A 22,542-nucleotide genomic window follows, 5' to 3' on the forward strand; every position below is an offset into this window, starting at 1 on the left:
GTTTTGTGAGGTGAGAGGTAGTGGAGAAGAGAGGTCAAGGCGAGAAGGTGTTCATCGTGTACTGGACCCTAGACTGGCTGAGAAACCCCCTTGTGTACTGACCCTGGAGCGGAAGACAACTCTGAGTATTGAACAATCCCTTTTTTTGTACGAGAGCATGTTTTGTGTTTTTGACCTTGGACTGTATTACGACCATTCTAATTGCCCATCGGACTATATTCTGCCCTATTCAATAAATATTCTTTATTGATTGAAATTGCACTTGTGTGGACAGTTGAATTTGTTTGTTTTTGAACCGTGACGAGTCTGAACACCACCAGGCTCGTCACAATCCGAATATAGGTCAAATTAAGTACTCTGATAGTATTCTGATAGCAGGGGTGTAAAGTACTTGAGTAATTGTACTTTGTTACAATACTTAAGTACTGTTTTTGGGGATTTGTACTTTACGCAAGTATTATTAGGTTTGTATACTTGTACTTTTACTCAATTACATTTCAGAGAAAAAAAAACATACTTTTTACTCCTTACATTTAAAATACAGACCTACAAGTTCAATGTACAAATATTGCAGGTCCAACCATTTTAATTAGTATATTTGTTTCTCTGGCCGAACTAACGTTAACGTTATTAATCCTGCGGCCGCACTTTATTTAAAAACAGCCAATCAAATCCCCATCACTTGGAAATTAACCCGCCCATACCCATGCTGATTGGTCCTTGTGAAACACTAGAAAGCGGGGATCTTTGATTAAACACCTGCTATCAGAAGAATAGACAGTCAGAGCTACTGAAGATGGCCACAAACGATAGTACGAGTGATGAAGAGGACGAAACGGGACATTTCATTGCCCCGGAATCAACAAAAAAAAATTCTTTGATTTTTTAGTACATCTAAAAGTAGAAACTTTATTTAATTTTTTTTATTAAAAAAAAAAGTATTATCTTTGTCCTCCTTTTTCCGTTTTTCTCCCATCCCAATGTTAGTCGTTATGCCAATTCCCAATCCCCTTCCTGGTCGTTGCGCACTCTACCCCCTACTGTCGGTCTGGGAGGGCGGAGACTATCACATGCTTCCTCCGACACATGTGTACCCAGCCCACCACTTCTTTTCACCTGGCAGCGCGGACTCTCACTGAGAGAGTGTAACGTGTGGAAGCTGCAAGGTCACACTACCTCTCTTAGATCCTTCCCTCGCTGTGCAGGCGCCCCAACCGAACTGTAGGAGTCGCTGTCCCCTCCCGCTGACTCTGCCAATCGAGCCAGTATGACGGCCGGCCAAGCCGGAAGCAACGCTGACAGCTGGATTCGATACCAGTGTCTCTTGCGTTGGTGACGAGCGCCTTGTCCGCCTAAAAGTAGAAACTTTTAAACTTTTACTCAAGTGTGTTTTTTTTTAAGATTTATTTTTTAGCGTTTATCGCTTTTCCTGGTCAGACATGACCGACAGATGAAGTGAGGGTGAAACAGGAGAGAGAGCAGGGGAAGACATTCGGCAAATAACAACAGGTCCGGGAATCGAACTACATGCAGTACATGGTGTGCTACTGGAGCGCCCACTCAAGTGTGTTTTTAGCCAGATACTCTGACTTTTACTTTAGTACGATTTTGAGACGGTACCCATACTTTCACTTAAGTATAATTTCTGGGTACTTTTTACACCCCTGCCCATGACAGACCCCAGCACTGTGGTAACAACTATTCAACCTAACTCTGAAACTGAGGTCAACTATAAGTACTCTGATAGAATAGTATTGTTGCAGAATAGATAGTACTCTGATAGTACTCAGATACACATACACTCACACATTCACTCACACATTCACTCACACATTCACACACTGATGGCGGAGGCAACCAGGGGTTAGGGGTTAAGTGTCTTGCTCAAGGACACTTTGACATGCTGCCTGGGAGGGGAAGGAATCAAACCGGGAACCTTCCAATTACCAGACGAGCACTCTACCTCCTTAGCACTGTCGCCCCCACGTAGTACTCTAATAACAGATATTATGTTAAAAGTATAGAAATAGATACAGATGATGTATAACATTTGATACTGACTGAAAGAATGAGCTCAACATGTCTATACAGGTTTTAGAGAATGAGCTTGACGTTTATATGCTGGTGTTAGAGAATGAGCTCAACGTTTATATGCAGGTGTTAGAGAATGAGCTCAACATGTCTGTACAGGTGTTAGCAGGGCCGGACTGTGGAAATTATTCAGGCCGGGAAATATAGTGCGAAATATAGCCCCAGTCAGGCCACTTTTTAAGTGGGGGGTCTGGGGGTCCACCACCAGGAACATTTTAGTTACAAAGACTGCATTCTGGTGCAGGATTTTTATAATTGTTACCCTTTAAATGCATATAATATATCAAATGCAAAGTGGATTTTTCTGGGGGGGATTATTACAGGCTAATAATTGTGGGGGGTCAGACCTCCAACACCATCACCCTGAGCATCGGGTCCCCCCAGGGCTGTGTTCTGAGCCCCCTGCTGTACTCACTCTACACACACGACTGTGTGGCCAAGTTCAGCTCCAACTCCATAGTGAAGTTCGCAGATGACACGGTGGTGGTGGGGCTGATCTCGGACAACGACGAGAAGGCCTACCGGGAGGAGGTGGAGGTACTGGAACGCTGGTGCCAGGACAACAGCCTGCTCCTGAACATTGGCAAAACCAAGGAACTGATCGTGGATTATAGGAGAGGACAGCAGGAGACACACACACCACTGATGATAAACGGGGCTACCGTGGACAGGGTGAGCAGCTTCAAGTACCTGGGGGTCCACATCTCAGAGGACCTGACATGGTCAACACACATAGGCACAGTAGTAAAGAAGGCGAAACAGCGTCTCTACCACCTGAGACAGTTAAGGAAGTTCAGAGTATCGGGGAAGATACTCCAGTCCTTCTACTCAGGAGCTGTAGAGAGCATCCTGACCGGAAACATCACTGCCTGGTATGGAAACAGCACGGCACAGGACAAGAAGGCCCTACAGAAAGTGGTGCGCTCAGCCGAGCGTACCACGGGTATTGCACTACCCCCCCTGCAGGTTCTATACAACAAGAGGTGCAAATCCAGAGCCTGCAGGATAATGAAAGACCCTCACCACCCCAATAACAGCCTGTTTCAGCTGCTGAGGTCAGGCAGACGCCTGCAAATCCCAGCTACTAGGACAGAGCGGCTTAGGCTCAGCTTCTTCCCCCAGGCCATCAGAGCCATGAACAATGTACATTGAGTGCTCAGAACATTGAACTGTCCACACACAAGCACACATGAACACACACACGACACGCACACTGTGCACGCTCACACACGAGCAGCCACTTAACACTTTAACATGAGCGGGCACACACTCATGTCGCACACACGCACACTTATGGCCAAAGGAAAGGACACTTTAAATTAGAATAACAGGAACAGTGTATTGCACTACCAAAGCTAACTAGCATGTCACACATGCGCTGTAAATAACTATGTACAGATACCGAGATGTCACTCCATGTTACCTGCTATCTGTTACTGCACAATGTTGTTTCTTCTTTTGATTCTATTATATGTACCACTGTATTGCACATCGTTGCGGGCAAGACCACCCGCATTTCATTGTATACCTGTATGCCGTGACAATTAAAACTCTTGACTTGACTTGACTTGTTATAATCATCATGTGTAAATGATTAGCAACAACACTGATTTTGACGTTTTTTTTTTTTTTTTTGTAATGTCAGACTTAACAACTCTTATCAGAAAAGTGGGAGTATTTAATTTTTAATCTGACATTACAATACAAATAAAAAAAATTTATGATCAGGACTGAAGTTGAATAAAAGATTTATGGGGGGGGGGTGGAAAAGTCTTTCAACATATAATATTTTTATGGTGTTTTTGAAGAGGACAATTTAGTCCCCTATAATGATAAGAGTGTAACACTTTAGTTTTCAGATACAAGGGTTAAATGATTGATTGTCCAGTTCCTTGGCAGCTTTAACATTGGGCTTTTGACAGGGGACGATGATGATGCATGGTAACGTTAGCTATGTTAGCTAGCTAGCATGTTTATTTTGATCACTGACTAACCTGGTGGTGCAAGAAAACATTGTCAATTTTGCCACATTTAGCAGCATCTCCTGCAAGGGCCTTTCTTTTTTTCTCCCTCTCCCTCTCTGCTCCACCCTTCCTCTTTTTTCCACCAGTTGAAACACTTAATTTCCAGTAATTTCCATCTGACTGTTCTGTGAAATACAAGCAGTCAGCAGTATGTATCTCCTGCAATGCGTTACCCTCTGTCGCAGTGATCTCCTGGTTGTTCCCCACCTAGGTTATCTAACAATCGCGCCGCCACAACTAGAAACACTGGCCTGGTCTGCTTCTACGTTTAGTGGCCTGACTGTGGGCAAAAAAAATTAAATTTGTATTAAATAAAAAATATTTCCTTTTATATCTGTGCAGGCCAGGCCACCGGGAAAACTCCCGGTACTCCCGATGGCCAGTCCGGGCCTGGGTGTTAGAGAATGAGCTCAAAGTGTCTATACAGGTGTTAGAGAATGAGCTCAAAGTGTCTATACAGGTGTTAGAGTATGAGCTCAAATTGTCTATACAGGTGTTAGAGAATGAACTCAAAGTGTCTATACAGGTGTTAGAGTATGAGATCAAAGTGTCTATACAGGTGTTAGAGTATGAGCTCAAAATGTCTATACAGGTGTTAGAGAATGAGCTCAATGTGTCTATACAGGTGTTAGAGAATGAGCTCAAAGTGTCTATACATGTGTTATAGGTGTTTCCGGCCGGTCCACCTCGCTTGAAATTGCAATGTATTTCCAATGGACACATTTCTAAATCGTCTCGTTTAAAACAAATAAAGCATGAACATTGGCATGGTGTACCTTTCTGTGTGTAGTCATCCACATAGCTCAACATGAAACAATTCGCAATGAATCGTAAAATATATCGTATAATTTTATTTCAACCAAAAATGCTTAAACAATAATGTTAGTAGATAGAAGGGAACTCATTTTGTGCAAAAATGGAAAGCTTGCCAATGTTCATGAGGCAGAATTATTACAATAGCCGATAATACATTTTCCCAATGATAAATCCCTATACGGGTGGACAGCGCGGGAAACTAAAGTGACGTCAGACTATACCTGCCTATACAGGTGGTAGAGAATGAGCTCAACGGTCAGGTTGATTCTTCCGAGCATTCGTTACTCAGTCACCAGGATCATTATGGCTTAAAAACTCATAAAGGCTCATTGATGTGAGCAGGACTTGACCTTCAGTTCTCTAGTAAAAACACTTTACACCCTCATCAAGTGCTTTTTGAGAACGTTCATAGTAAAACGTACTGTGAAACGATTCCAGTAAAACTTTAAAGTTCAATGGGCAGACTAGGTATCGTGGGTGTAATAATAATAAGAAAAAAATCTATCTGGCCAGCCCGGCCGTTACCTCTAGTCATTGGCAGTATTAATTTTGGCAACTGATTTTGATTTAGTGTTAGTCTTTTGACTAAAATACACATTCGTTTTAGTCACATTTTAGTAATTTGATTATTATTATATTTTATCTCATTTTAGTAATTTGATTATCGTTCGTTTTTGTCTCATTTTAGTCATTTGATTATTGTTAGTTTTAGTCTAATTTTCATAATTTGATTAGTGTTATAGTAATTGTAGTCAATGAGCTCTCTAAAAGTTGTATTCTCAATTAGGCAAATGCATTTTCTTATTTTTTGTCAATTTAGATTTTTTTCTCAATGATATCATTACAGTAACCTTTCATCAAACAGACTATAGTCTTTTTCTTAAGAACTTCCTAAGTCCTAAACTGCATGTATTTACAGTTTTTCTCAGTTGCTTTGGTGAATTTCTCACATCACTATTAACATTTGCACAACAGTTAGTGCATTTCTCAAAACACTTGGTACAAACTGCAAAACCTAGTTGATAACCTGCAACATGTGTCACTTGCTCAAAATGGATAATTCATTCCTCAAAAGCAAGTATTCATGTCAATGAAAGTGTCGGTGTCATCAAAATGAAAAGTCCTGACACCATTGTTTATGAACAAGATAGTCAAATGGCTTTGTCATGTTTTCATTATGACAGTTGACTCTGTAAGTGTTTTCCAATGCAAAAAATCTTGGTGACACTACCTGAAAATGCTCAAGACAGCACTATACACCATTTGAACCATTGCACCATTCCTCTTGTTGCGGAGTAAAAAGGGCCCCTCTTCCACCTCTGCGAGGTTGTCTTGCGATCCTATGTGGTGCAGAGTAAAATTACAGTAATGTACAGTACACATGAGATATACTGCTTTAACCCTGTAGTGTACAATAACAGTGCTTCCCACTTGTAACATGCTGCAGTACAGTACCATACTGTAAATATGGCAAATATTTACAGTACCACTACTTTACACTACAATACAGTAAAGCTGTGCTGCAGTAAAGCTGTACGTCTAAATGTAAAAAGTGACAAGTTCTTGTCCCACTGTAAGCTTCATGTATGACACAATGGCAGTAGTGGTTCTCGAAACATTTGGCTGCACCCTTCGACCAGCCTCAGCCATTGTGAGGCCATGATTGACAACATGGTCCACAATTGTAGCCCTAATTTCATCAGGAATCTGTATATGTACTTGGCCTCTTTTTCCTATTCCCCTGTTTTGTCCCCTTCCTCTTCCTCCCTGCATCCTCGCCCCTTTTCCACGATGGTGACCTTCCATTTCTGTGTCACAGTATTGTCGAAATGGTACACACTATGTCCTGCTCGGTTCAAAATGCTTGCTAATTGAGGGTTCATGAGATTCAGCTCTGAGTAATTGAGAAATTGTTCAATTTGGGAGACATTTTCACGAAAAGATTATAAAGAAATTTATAAAATTAGCTTGACAGATTTTTACAACTAGTTCAAAATGTTTGTATGTAATGACTCAATGACTCAATGACTCAAGCAATGAAATTAGGAATATTAGTTTTATAAGGAATGACTATTCAGCATTCATAAGTATAGTTAATTTTGACTGACATGACATAAGCAAATTATAATGTTATAAAACAGCAGAGAATTGTATGAAAGCAATTGATGCATGTCCAAAAGCATTTGCAATTTGTTGGAAGGAATGAGAAACTGCTACTATGATGTGCACAATGACTAAATGTTGTGGAGGTTTAACTGACAGTTATAAGAATTTTTATTCTGATCAGAGAAATGTGCAAAGCAATGAGAAAAACTGTAATGGTGTGGTTGGGCACTAGGACCCTGCAGTCACCTTAATATCCAGAAAGGTTGAATCAAGTTGGAATGTTTATGTTTATGTTTATTTAGGATCCCCATTAGCTTTTGCACTAGGCAAAAGCTATTCTTCCTGGGAGTGGTGTAACAGCCTATTGACTAAAAGTACAACATGTAAATTAGTACTACTGAATAATAGTGCTAATCAGATGTATGTACAGAGTTGTAGTATATGTACAGTCAGTGATACAGGTATAAAGACACTATGGTAGTAAGTCATACTGGCCAGCGGTATAACTAGTAAGAGTATAGTAAGGGCTATGTACAGATATAGATAATAGTATCTACAGCTATGTAAGAAGGATTATATGCATGTATGTACAGACAGATGTGGATAGATATATACATACGGTAAGAATAAATGTATATGTATGGTATATACAGCACTATTGTACATACAGCACTATCATACAGAATTATATGGATAGACTATAGTATGAGGTAGGTGGCCTGCTTGCCTCAATGACTATCGCCCTGTAGCTTTCACCTCCATAGCCATGAAGTGCTTTGAGAAGCTAGTGAAGGGCTACATCTGTTCCTCCCTCCCCAACACCCTGGACCCCCTGCAATTTGCATATCGCCCCAACAGGTCCACGGAGGACGCCATAGCCCATGTGCTACACCTGGACAAGAGGCAGGGGAACTATGTGAGAATGCTATTTATTGACTACAGCTCAGCATTCAATACCATAGTCTCCTCCAAGCTCGCCATCAAGCTCAGAGAACTGGGCTTGAACTACGACCTCTGCCAGTGGGTCTTGGACTTCCTGACAGGAAGACACCAAGTGGTGAGAACAGGTAACTGCACCTCCTCATCCACCACTGATGATTAACGGGGCTACCGTGGACAGGGTGAGCAGCTTCAAGTACCTGGGGGTCCACATCTCAGAGGATCTGACATGGTCAACACACATAGACACAGTAGTAAAGAAAGCGAAGCAGCGCCTCTACCACCTGAGACAGTTAAGGAAGTTCAGAGTATCGGGGAAGATACTCCAGTCCTTCTACTCAGGAGCTGTAGAGAGCATCTTGACCGGAAACATCACTGCCTGGTATGGGAACAGCAGGGCACAGGACAAGAAGGCCCTACAGAGAGTGGTGCGCTCAGCCGAGCGTACCACGGGTATTGCGCTACCTCCCCTGCAGGCTCTATACAACAAGAGGTGCAAATCCAGAGCCTGCAGGATAATGAAAGACCCCCACCACCCCAATAACAGCCTGTTCCAGCTGCTGAGGTCAGGCAGACGCCTGCGAACCCCAGCTACTAGGACGGAGAGGCTTAGGCTAAGCTTCTTCCCCCAGGCCATCAGAGCCTTGAACAATGAACATTGAGAGACACAGAAACTGAACTATCCACACACAAGCACACACAAGCACACACACGACACGCACGCTGAGCACGCTCACACACTAGCAGCCACTTTAACACTCATGCCGCACACACGCACACTTATGGCCAGAGGAAAGGCCACTTTAAATTAGGAAAACAACAGGAACAGTGTATTGCACTACTAAAGCTACCTAGCATGTCCTATATGCTCTGTAAATACTATGTACAGATACCGAGATGGCACACCATGTTACCTGTTTATTGCACTGTTGTTTTTATTGGATTCTATTATATGTTGTACCACTGTATTTTTATTGGATTCTATTATATGTTGTACCACTGTATTGCACATCGTCGCGGGCAAGACCAGCCGCATTTCATTGTATACCTGTATGCCGTGACAATTAAAACTCTTGACTTGACTTGACTTGACATCACTCTCAACACAGACTCACTAAAAGCTTCTATCCCCAGGCCATCAGGTTGCTCAACGAACAATAACACTATGCAACAACCATCAAATGCACTCACAACACACACATCCACACGCACACACTCACTTTAAACAAACAACACACTGCAGCACCCACTCTCCACACTTTAGAACACCTAAACACACTTTATATTTATTGGTAAAGGATTTGCACTACAACCCATACCTCAGTACACCTTACTGTAAATTGTACCTAAATTGTACCTCATCCCATTTCTGCTTTGCACTATATAGTATTGTATATTAGTATATTGCATAGTATATTGTATATTGTATGGTAACTCAGTTACTCTATTCTGCATCGAACATTGTACATGTATATACTGAACACTGTGTCTACGTATGTGACTTCTATTTTTACTTCTATTTTTACATGCTATACTATTTTATTTTATTTCATACTTATCTTTTGTCTAGCACAGTCTCTGGAGTGTAACAGAAAGAAGCATTTTGTATAAAAGTATTCTGTACTTCTGTATGACAACTATTAAAGAAACTTGAACCCAGGGCTGTGTTCTGAGCCCCCTCCTCTACCCACTTTACACGCATGACTGTGTGGCAAAGCACAACAGCAACACAATCATTAAGTTTGCTGATGACACAGCTGTTGATCTCTGCAAACGATGAGGCCTACCTGAGAGAGGTAGAGAACCTGGCGCTGTGGTGCCAGGAGAACAGCCACTCCCTGAACGTCAGCAAAACCTAAGAAATGGATTTTAGGGGCGCATATCCGAGGACTTGACATGGACCACACACATTGACAGTGTAGTGAAGAAGGCACAGCAGCACCTCTACTTCCTTAAGCGCCTAAGGAAGTTCAAAGTGAGTCCGAAGATCCTTAAGAACTTCTACTCATCCACAATAGAGAGCATCCTGATTGGTAACATCACCTCCTGGTTTTGGAATAGCACTGCACACAACCGCAGCAGACTACAGAGAGTGGCCCGATCAGACGAACGCACAATTGGAGGTGGGCTTCCCACTCTCCAGGACATTTATAACAAGAGTTGCAGGGCCAAGGCTAAGAGAATAGTCAAAGATTCTAGTCACCCAAACAACTGCCTCTTTGCACTGCTGTGGTCAGGCAAGCGCTACCGGAGTATCATGGCCAGTACAGAGAGACTCAGAAGGAGCTTCTATCCCAGGCCATCAGGATGCTCAATGACTCTATGTAACATCAACCCATCCATCTACACTCATTGCACACACATCCACATGCACACACTCACTTTTAAACAAACACTCACCTTATTAACACTCACTTTAGAGTGACACTTTAACACTACACCATATTATATCTATTTATTAAAGAGATTTGCACTACATCCATAAATAAATTGCATTTTGTTTGTTAGTTTGCATTTCTGTACCTCATTGCCTGCATTTTTACATCATTGTACTTTTATTGTACTTAGGTTGTACTTTAGTTTGTATATTGTATATTGCATATTGTATATTCTTATAGTGTTGGGACTTTATTCCTCTTTTATGTACTTTTTTACAGTATGAAGCACATTATCAGGGGCTCATACAGAACCAAGCATTTCACTGTAATGTACATGTACTTTATACGTTACAAATAAAAGCAAACTTGAAACTTGAAACTAGTTATGATTACTATGATAGTGTAGGCCAGGGAGGGGCAACTGGCGGCCCGCGGGCCGCATGCGGCCCTCACCGACGTTCCATGCGGCCCCAGGCCAATATAAAAAAAAAAAAAAAAAAAAAAAAAGTATAATATTTTTTTATTTTTTTTATTTTTTTTATTTTTTTGTATTGTATTCGACTAAGAAGAGTTGGCAGTCAACTATGGCTCCTTTCGATCGATTAGTCGACTATTTGACTAATAGGGGTCAGCCCTAGTGTGCACATATTCAACGCTGTTGAAAGTGCCGTGCAGCAATATGGGGGTTTTGATAAACTGTCGGCTGTTGTTACCGATGGATTCGCCGGGCTTCTAAGGCAGAGTGGCGTTGAGTGTCCAATACTGCACTGCATTATACATCAGGTAAGTTCGCTAACATAATTTCCATCTATTGTGCGTCACTATAATGACCAATGCGAGTCGAGTGTAGTCAAATTATATGCGAGAGTCGTTAAATCGTTTTTCTTTTTTTTTTATCTGATATAGGAGGCTCTCTGTGCCAAGAAGCTTGAATACAGCCATGTTATGGATTTGGTTACCAAGGTTACCAATCTAATTCGTGGAGGCAACAGGTCACTAAACCATAGAAAGTTTGTCTCCTTTTTGGAAGAGATGGACACTGATTATGGCGACTTGCAGCTACACACAGAAATCCGATGGCTGAGCCGTCGGAAAGTACAGGAGCGACATTGAAACACTGCAAATGCAATTCAATGATCGGTTTGAAGATTTCAACGGCATGCAGTCACGGATAGCGCTGTTTGCCGGCCCCCTCACCGCTACGGTGTCAGAGCAGCCCCCACCGTTGCAGCTTGAACTGTGCGAGCTACAGTCAGATCCTTTTTTTCAAGCAAAGAGAAATGAGAGGGGAATTTCGTTTTGGAAACTGCTACCTGAGCCCCGCTTCCCACTCCTCAGGGACTTTGCCCTCTCTATGGCCAGTATGTTTGGGAGCACATACATACGTGAGAGCAATTTCTCAAACATGAAGCACATCAAGTCAAAGGAGAGAAACAGGCTGTCGGATGAAACATTATTTCATCTGATACAGATTGCATGCACAAACATTGAAGTTGACATTCCTGCTATTGTGCGCCAAATGGAGAGACCACAAGTGTCTCATTAAAGACAGGGGGGGAGGAGATGATGAAGAGGTGTAGAGGGGGGGAAGGAGATGATGAAGAGGTGTAGAGAGGGGGGGGAGAGATGATGAAGAGGTGTAGAGAGGGGGGGAGATGATGGAGAGGTGTAGAGAGGGGACCATTATTATTATTATTATAACCATTATTGACCCACTGTGGGGCGAGGGTGAATGTCATGCCAGTTTGATAAAGGGTCAATGGGAGGCATGTAGTATTGCACTTTACTTTACTTGCACTTTACACTACTTTTGTAGTGTTCAGATAACACTAATAACACAAACACAAAGCAGCATTCCTGCTGCATTTCACTACAACAGTAAATCAAAAGTGCAATAATAAATGATTTTGTTAAATGTATAAACTTGTATCCTGCTACTAAACAAAACATTCCTGAGTGCTTCATATCCATAACATGCATTTCAGTGTTATAATGTTTTGTTTAGTAGCAGGATAAAAGTTTATACATTTAACAAAATCATTTATTATTGCACTTTTGATTTACTGTTGTAGTGAAATGCAGCAGGAATGCTGCTTTGTGTTTGTTGAGCAGTGGGCTTTAAGTTCATACATTTATTTTATTAGAAGCCTTAATTATAATTGATCATTTTTGTATATATTTGGGGTTACAGCAATACTTTTAAATTCAGCTGTTTATAAATTCATAAAGTTGAAATTGCATTACTAAATGCATTTGAAATGGAATAAAAACAAAGTTACAACACATTATAATTGTTTATATACCTTATTTATCACATCTGTGACTATTATGGGCTATTTGAGTGATGGGGTACTACTGGCGGGACTGCCGATAAACAATGCGGCCCCCCAGATTGATTGTGGACATTTTGTGGCCCTCACCATATACAAAGTTGCCCACCCCTGGTGTAGGCAGTTGTAGACAGTGAAAGCAGTAGGCAGGTATAAATTGAGTATAGGAAACCAAGCTCAAAGTTTGTACAGTCTGGGTAACAGAGGCCTAGGGTATAGGCAATGGAGTCAAAGTTCAGAGTTAGTTAATTAGTTCTATATAGACTAAATACATTGTATATTGTTTGTGTTTGGACATGAGTGTAACGTACATCACACACACACACACACACAACTTGAATGACGGCTCATTAGATCAACCCCATGGTTCAGCCAATCATAAACATGCAATGTATGGTTGTGCAGATGATGCAAAGTGAGTCTGTCAGCCAAATCATTTATCTGTTTGTTAAGTCTTTGATATTGTTGCTTTGTTTTTATTCGTTAACGAATAAAATCCAATAAAATGATTCAGTTATTGTCTCGTTTCTGTAATGGAAATTGATTGATTGATCTGTCCTGGATTGATTTTAACAATGTTTTCTTTGACAAAATGAACACTGGTCACACACACACACACACACACACACACACACACACACACACACACACACACACACACACACACACACACACACACACACACACACACACACACACACACACACACACACACACACACACACACACACATGTCTAAATCTTATCAGATAATGTATATCTACAGGACTTTGATGTGAAAGTGATTAACCACTGCTGTAAAGATGCCGATATGAACTCATGACAGATATGTGTCATTGGCCTCTTGTCCCTTATTGTCACTTCGTGTTTACACTGCAATTCACTGCACCTTATTACAGTCATATTTCAGACGCTAAACCTTTGTCCTGTACTCACTCCTGGAATCCTGACAGTTAACGTTACTGTTGCTGACGTTGCATGTTGCTTTCACTCTTGCGAGTAAATTCATGAATGAATGAATGAATGATCATGGTATTCATATATCGCTTTTCTAGACACAGTTTACAATGTAGGGTGTGAATTGCCTCCTTCACCACCATTGTGTAGTGCCCAACAGTCTCATTGGCTGCGAGGCCCACATCACACTACACAATGACTGAAAGGCTCAGGAGACAGGGTTGGATATCAGCCAATTATCAGTCCATTTTCACGCTTCCCAATGCAAGCCAGTCCTGCTAGTCCACAGTGTCCAAACCTCAACCTTGTCATTATCACCTGTTCCCTTCTGTTGTTCCCCAGAGTGACATTCCCTCCCCTAACATTATTTTGTATCTTGTAATAAAACCTTCCCCTCTTTTCTCCCTCCCATTCCTTCTGCCACCTCCTGGTTATCTCCTCCTTTATTTTACTGCAGTATTCTGAGACCCCCAAGGCTAAGCCCACATCCACCTCCTCCCTCCTCAGGGCCTCTTTGGCTTCCAAATCTGCAGCCTCGTTGCCCTCCACCCCCACATTGGCTGGAACCCATATGAACCCCACTTTGATTTCCGCCCGTTCTACTCTATAAAGTGCAGTTAGCATTTCACAGATGAGATCTGGCCTGACCCGTGACCTCCCACCCTGCAGAGCCACCAGCGCAGCCGGCGAGTCCAGATAACCACCTGCTGCTGCCTCACTTCTTCCACCCAATTTACTGCCCATAATAAGGCCACTACTTCCGATGTGAAAACTGACACCCCATTTGACAGCCGTCTGCTCTGGGTGACCCGCAGGGCGGGAATGTGGACTGAAAACCCTTTTACTGTTTGGGTCCATGGACCCATCTGTGTAAATCTGTAAGTGGCCTGCCCAGTTCTCCTGCATCCTCTCCCTCACCAAATCCTCTGGGTGTCCTCTACCCTTCTCCCTCATTCTCTCAGATATTTTAAGGTCCACCTCCACTTTTGGTAGCAGCCATGGTGGGACACTCCAAAGACTACCCGTCGGCGTATTGCTGCCTCACACTGTTTGTGTTAGGTACTGCACAATACTATGGCCTTACACCTTATGATGCAGGCCTGTGTCCACAAGAAACTCCATGACAGCATGCACTTTGCTGTTCCTCAGGTTTTAGTATATTCCTCAGTGAGATGCAAGGCAGCCCTGCATCCAGTACTGCAGTGAACAGCACACTACTCTTCGTTGTGTATTTGGCACAGTCCATAATCACATGTTGCACCGTTTCTTCTGCCCCACATTCACACAGTCCCTTTTCATGTTTCCCAATGCGAGCCAGTCCCCCTGCTAGTCCCCAGTGTCCAAACCTCAACCTTGTCATTATCACCTGTTGGTGATAGTTAGGCGTTATCACTCCTAATATGGGCATATGCCCCAGTACCGTGGCCGATACATTACCACGCCAGCTGGTCTGCCACACTGTATATATCCCATAGTGTGTTTATACTTGTATCTCTTTATAATAATACTGTAGCCTACGTCTTGGGGTGATTGCCAAGGTTGCAGTGACTGTTCTACCCCCACATTGGTTATGAGCACCATTGAGGTCATGGATCAGCTTCATACCGTCTTCTGTCCGACCTACAACATCTATCTAAACATGCATGTTCTAGTTCATTGCTGGGTTAAGTACTTCTATTCTATTTACATATATGCTTACTACATGCATCTATTGCTCCTATGTCCGCCCACCACAAACACGCAAACTGTCTAACGCCTGTCCCGGTCTCCCTGTGAGTGGATGTCTCGTGGACCGTGGTGATGGCCAAGATGGTACGATCCTCTCTACGTCGCCTCCATACTTCAAATGGATCAGAGCGGAATACATACATACTTGTGTGCAAACGGAATATGACTGTGATATTTTGAGCTCCGAGTCTTGACATTTAGCCTTTATCCTATTTTCATACTAGGGCTCGTTTCCCTATGCTTTTTCTTTAGTTGTTGTTGTTGTTGTTGTTGTTGTTGTTCTTAGCTCTATTCTATTTAAAATCTTTCAAAAAATTTCTTATGTACCCCAGTTGCTATTGCATGTACATATTTGTGTTTTATTACACGTACAGTATATGTACATACCAACATATGTACATATGTTATTCTCATAATAACATTCTCATAATAACATATGTTATTCTCCACCCATCGATCATCCATAGCAACACTATTATCACCGATATCCAAGAAGGGGGATCCCCCCTTGAACAGTCCTTCTAAGGTTCCTCCACATCGCCTGTGGTGCTTTTTTCCTATTGCTAGGTTTTTAGTGAGCGTTTCCTTACCTTCGCTGGGGTATGTCTGTGTTGCATTTATTTATTTTACATTTATTTTGGATTTCATGATAGGTTTTTTGTTCTTGATTTATTGTGATGTTTCTTCTTGACTTGTCCGGCCCATGGGGACATTAACTTTCTTTTTTTTATCCACTTTTACTCCTCTTTTTCTATTTTTCTCCCATCCCAATTACCCGCTGTGCCAATTCTCCCCTCCCCTGTCTTGAACGTTGCTCGCATATGCCCCCCACTGGCCGGTTGTAGGGAGGATAGAAGCCTTGCATCACGTGTCCCCTCCGATACACGAGGAGGCAGCCTGTCACATCTTTTCACCTGCCAGCGCGGACTCTCATTGGCGAGGTGTAACGTGTGGGAGGCTCACACTACGCCCGCCATTTCCTGTCTCTGCTGTGCAGGCGTCCCCAACCGACTTGTAGGAGTCACTGTCCACAACGTCCAGATTACCACCCATCGACTTCCACCCGCTAACTCTGCCAATTGAGCCAGCATGACGACCGGCCCAAGCCGGAGGCAACGCCGACAGCCAGAGTTGAATCCGGTGTCTCTTGCGTTGGTGACGAGCGCAATGTCCGCTGCGCCACCCAGCCGCCTCCATGGGGACATTAACTTGTGATTTCGGGCTTTACAAACACATTTGATTTATGTATTATTATTTTTTATAATTCATACATCAGATTAGCATATTTACTCAGTAGCTTTGATATTCCATTGCATCACTTGTATATTACTGTATATACACTGTATATTACACACCTGTCCTGTATATTGTTATTGCACCTTACTGTTACCTTTGCACTCTGGTTAAATGCCAACTTCTTTTCATACTGTATTTTTGTACTGTATTTGCGTTGTATTGTATGATGACATTAAAGGTTAAAGTTGTTACACTCCCTCTATTGTGAAGACCTGGGGTTTAAATGTGCACTTTTATGTGTTGAGGATTCAAATTAATATTGTTTCCTGTCACACTGCTAAAGGTTAAAGGTCACTGACTGAGAGAGAAGGAGAGCGACCCTGTAAAGACCTTTCCATCACAGTCGAGAATGCAGCTGTGACTGCGTCCCCGACCGCCAAGAACCTTGGTGTTGTCCTCGACGACCAGTTGAACTTCTCTGCTCACATCGCAGCAACAACCAGAACCTGCAGATTCCTCCTGAGCAACGTCAGAAGGATTCGCCCCTTCCTGACAAAAGAAGCCACCCAACTCCTTGTCCAATCAACAGTCATCTCCCGCCTCGACTACTGCAACGCACTGCTCGCTGGCCTCCCGGCCACTGCCACTAAGCCTCTTCAACTCATTCAGAACGCAGCGGCCCGCCTGATCTCAAACCTACCGAAGTCAGCCCATGTCACCCCACTTCTTAGGGACCTGCACTGGCTCCCCATTGCTGCACGAATCCGCTTCAAGGCCCTCGACCTGGCATACCGTGCGGCAAAGGGAACCGCTCCCGCCTACCTCCGGTCAATGGTCTCTAACTACACACCCGCAAGACCCCTACGCTCTGCATCTTCTGGCTGCCTCAGACCTACTCCTATCCAAGTGTAACAAGTGTCAATTGAACATTGTTTATTATTTTATTAAGGATTGAAATGTCACCAAATCCTGTTTACAAATGTTTACAAGTGGTTACAATTGTTTATTATTTATTATTTCTTTATACCAAAGACACTTTTATCTGAACGTAACTTGGAAAAGTTCACGTTCGAGAGTTTTGCACTTCCGGGTCAATTATTCGCAAGTGTTAGAAGCAACCTTCCGGTTTGGGTTCAGTCTGCAACAAGCACCCAATGTGAAAGGTATGTGATTATTGTAGCGTGCAGCACTTTTATGTTTTACACTGTTGTATATATATTGTATGAGAATTGACTGTTAACAGATAATAATGACTCAATAGTGTTGTGATGAGTGGTGTGGTTATATTATATGCACAATTGAAGGTTTTAGCCGGTGTATTTCACCGAGGCAATATAGTCAACCTATTGTTCTTTGTCAACAGACTTGACGAGTGAATATATTGTGACGCTGTTCCTTTGTGGCATTGACCACCCGTTTCATGCAGGTATGTGCCTTAAGTTGTTGTTTATTGTGTAATATAATTGTTTACAGTCTGCAACAAGCACCCAATGTGAAAGATTTGACGAGTGAATATATTGTGACGCTGTTCCTTTGTGGCATTGACCACCCGTTTCATGCAGGTGGCTCCATTGCAGACCACCGAATAAATGATGAACAGTTGTCCATGTGTGCTGACTCGTCACTAAGCATCACGCCCAGAACACAACGCAGGAGCATGTGTGTGAGCAGGCCTACACACAGACAGAACATCCGTTACAGTGGTACCGTTTCGACCCGGATTCATCAGGGAGAACGACATCAAATCGTTCGCCGGGGAGCTGCAGTCCCCACAGACAACACAGCCCTCATCAGTGGTGAGACGCTGCCATCTAGTGGCCGGTGATAAACTTTTCACCCTACGTGTTCCCAGGTATGTCACAATAGACAGTGAATGACCCTGGTAAATTGTGAACAAGACAATGAACTGGTGAAGAAGAAAAAAAAAGACATGAAGATGATGATGCCAGTGAATGTGCAGAAGACATTTAGGTATTAATTGTATATATAATATATAGGGGGTTATTGATTTAATTGGTTAATCTCTTATGTAATTTCATTCCTATTCATTTTTTTTTTTTTTCCTACTACAGTATTTAGAAGCTGAACAGGTTATTTAATTTTTTTCTTCTGTTAAGCCAAAGCACCTAAGGGTGACAGTAGGACCATGGCAGAGGGTGCTAATACAGATGTGGTAGTAGAGATAGAGTTGGATGTGGGGGGGGGGGGGGTTTACAACCGGCTCTCAGAGACGGAAGCACCAGGACCAGATCCAGTCACATTTGACACTCCACAGCTTACCTCCACGAGGTATGTAAATCGTGCCAGGCCAAGTCTACCACCAGGTAATGAGCGGCTAACAGGTGAACGGCCAGAGTTAGGGTATGTGGACCGTGCCGGGCCAAGCCAATCACCAGTTAGTGAGCGGCTAACAGGTGGACAGCCAGAGTTAAGTGCGCTCATCACACAGCTGGCAGAAAAGATTGGTGAGTCCATCACAGCTAAGCTGCAGTTTGGCAGGAGCACAGACAGTATTAGGTCTATTGAGCATCCCTCAGAGGTGACAGTGCCACACAAAATAGTCTTGCACTCAGACGCCAGAGAGCACCCTATATTCAGGGGTGATAATTCAGACAAATTCACTGTTTATGAGTGGGAGAATTTGGTTACCTCGTACATGAGGAAACAAGCCACTCCAGTTGGTGAGCAATCACAGGAGATTCTATCTAAGCTCATGGGTAAAGCAGGGGATGTGGTAAGGATAAAGTTGCGTAACAACAAGTCTATTGACCACACAAGGAACCCTCACATGATTTTTGACATACTAAAACAACATTTTAGTGAACTATCATACTCAAGCATGCCCCTGGCGGACTTTTATAGTACACTACCAAAGCCAGGCGAAGATGCTATGGAGTTTTGGATCAGGCTAAATAGGACAGTGGAAGTGGCTGATGAGTGCTTGAGGAGGCAAGGCCGTAGTATTGAGGACCCGAGTCACGAGGTTAGCATGATGTTTATCAAACACTGCCCCGATCAGTCACTCACTAATGTTTTTAAGTTCAAGTCTGCTGGGCAATGGTCTGCTTGCGAGATCCAGGAGAGACTCGATGAGCACATGCAGGACAGGAAGTCTCGAACTGCTGCAGGGGGACCGTTCGAGTTAGGTACGGTAGAGCGCAGGGTCCATTCCCAGTGTCATGTGCCTATAGTCAGTGACGCACCAGTATTGAGTGCAACAGCATCAGTGTTTCCGGCACCGTCCCCAGCACCCACAGATGGTTCCGGAGGTGACCATGACTACATGAGGAGTCTAGTGGGTTTGTTAGACCGCCTAGTTACAGTGCAGACTCAAGTGCCAGCCAGCGCCACAGCTCGGGTGCCTGACACACAGCGCCGGTTGTGCAGAGTTTGTAATTCTCCTGACCATTCCACTCTTTCCCACTGCAGAGGGGAGAACAGGTGTCTAGGATGTTTGTCTCCCGGGCATTGGAAGAGGGATTGTCCTCAGCAGCACAACCAGCGGCAGACTCCGCCCAGTGGCAGCACTGGTGGTCAGTCTCGTCCTTTAAACCACTAAACTCACACCTAGAGAGGGGTGGTGTGGGTGGTATGGGTGAATCCCTCGCTGATGTCTCTGATCTTGCTCACTTGTATGAAGACAAGTGTGCCAAAGCACCTAAGGGTTCTCGTACGATCATTCAAGCAACTCAAAAGATTCAAGCTTTCAGTGACCTGTTTTATGCTTCAGTCCTTGTCAACCAGAGTGTTCAGCTTAGAGGCATATTGGATACTGGCTCTATGTCGTGCAGTATCAGTGAATATGCAGTAGAGAAGCTCCACTCTGGGGGTGTTTTACCTGGGAAGCAGCAGCCTGAAGAGAATATTGTTTTGATTGGCTGTGGTGGTCTGGAGACGAGGCCTGATGGTTTTTATGATTTAGACATGCAGCTTTATGGTGTCTCGTTTACTGTACCCACTTTAGTCGTGCCCGGTCAACATGATGACCTGATAGTTGGCACGAATGTCCTTAAACATGTTACTCACGTCCTGAAGGGTGGTAGTGAGTACTGGGATCTCGCATCGAGACCAGAGCCTCAGTCGAGTCCGGAGGTAGAGCAGTTTCTGTCCATGTTTACGAACGTGGAGCGCTGGAGGGGTGGTACGGTTCCCGAGAGAATTGGTACCGTGAAGCTCACCCAGGCCGTGACGCTCTTACCGAGACACGAACACTTAGTCTGGGGCAGACTCCCTGCTAAGGTGCCTATGTCACCTGGGAGCACTGTAATCGTGGAGCCAACAGACTCCAAAGCTATGCCACGAGGTGTTCTTGTGGGTCGGCTCGTTACCCCACTCTGGGGGGATAGGTGGGTGCCCATGACTGTTGTCAATCCGTCTGACAAACCTATCACACTAAAAAGGAACTGCAAGTTGGCTGATGTTTCAGTGTGTTTGGCGATTGAGGACTTGGATGCTTTTCAGGGACTGCAGGCAGTTTCGGAAAGGCGAGAGCCTGACGCCCCAGGTTGTGCCGGTCCTCCGGCCTCGCCGGCTAGGAGTTTGTCAGAGCTCAGGCTCGGTGACATTGACATCAGTTCTTGCCAGGTCAGTGAAGCCTGCAAGTCCCAGCTTGAGCAGTTGATAACTGAATATAGCGACATCTTTTCCAAGGACTCGTTAGACTGTGGTGAGGTCAAGGGATACACTCATCGCATCCGTCTTGTGGATGAGCGCCCCTTTCGATTGCCCTACAGGAGGGTCCCCCCGGCTCACTATCAGAAGCTGAGACAGGTTCTCACTGATATGGAGGAAAAGGGGATTATCAGGAAGTCCTCGAGTGAGTACGCTTCACCTCTTGTAATGGTCTGAAAAAAGGACGGGGGGGTTCGCATCTGCACTGATTTCAGATGGTTGAATGCGCGCACCCTGAAGGACGCTCACCCCTTGCCACACCAGTCTGATTGTCTTGCCGCGCTTGGGGGCAATTGCCTCTTTAGTACGATGGATCTCACCTCTGGCTTCTTTAACATCCCAATGCATGAGGATGACAAGAAGTACACAGCTTTCACAACCCCCCTCGGGTTGCATGAGTACAATCGCATGCCACAGGGTCTATGTAATAGCCCTGCAGCCTTTATGAGAATGATGACTGGAATCTTTGGGGACATGAACTTTACAAAACTGTTGTGTTACCTTGACGATCTCCTGGTCTTCGCGCCGTCAGAAGATGAGGCCCTGTCTAGGTTCCACACCGTGTTTCAGAGGTTGAGGGAGAACAACTTGAAACTGGCTCCCAAGAAGTGTCACCTGCTGCAGCAGGAGGTTAGGTTCTTGGGCCATGTGGTCGGTGGTGGGGGCGTGTCTGTTGATCCCTCCAAGGTGGAGGTTATCTCCAACATGACAGTACAAGATCTCATGGAGGTTGATGGGTGCACACCCTCTGTCCGTAGGATCAAATCGTTTCTCGGGATGGTATTCTATTACCAGCATTTCCTCCCAAACTGCTCTGCTGTTGCGAAGCCATTGTTCGCCCTTACGGCTGGACAAAAGAGGAAGGGGAGGTCCCCTAAGGACAAGAAACCACCTGGCAGCTTTCGTAGGCTCACCCCTGCCGACTGGACAGCGGTCTGTGGGGAAGCTTTCGATAGGCTGAAGACAATGTTACTGGAGTGTGTCGTGCTCGCCCATCCAGATTTTGAGGAGCCTTTTGTCCTCTCAGTTGATGCGTCATTGGACGGACTTGGCGCTGTGCTGTCGCAGGTACCTCGAGGTGAGTCTAAGGCCAGGCCTGTCGCTTTTGCAAGCAAGACCCTCAGTGCTTCACAGCGTAAGTATCCAGCGTATAGACTGGAGTTCATGGCCTTGAAATGGAGCATATGCGAGAAGTTCAGCCATTGGCTGAAGGGTCAGAGATTCACAGTTTGGACGGACAATAACCCGTTGACTTATCTGCTTACG

This window comes from Notolepis coatsorum (assembly GCF_963971535.1).
Source record: "Notolepis coatsorum genome assembly, chromosome: 8".
NCBI classification, from domain to species: domain Eukaryota; kingdom Metazoa; phylum Chordata; class Actinopteri; order Aulopiformes; family Paralepididae; genus Notolepis; species Notolepis coatsorum.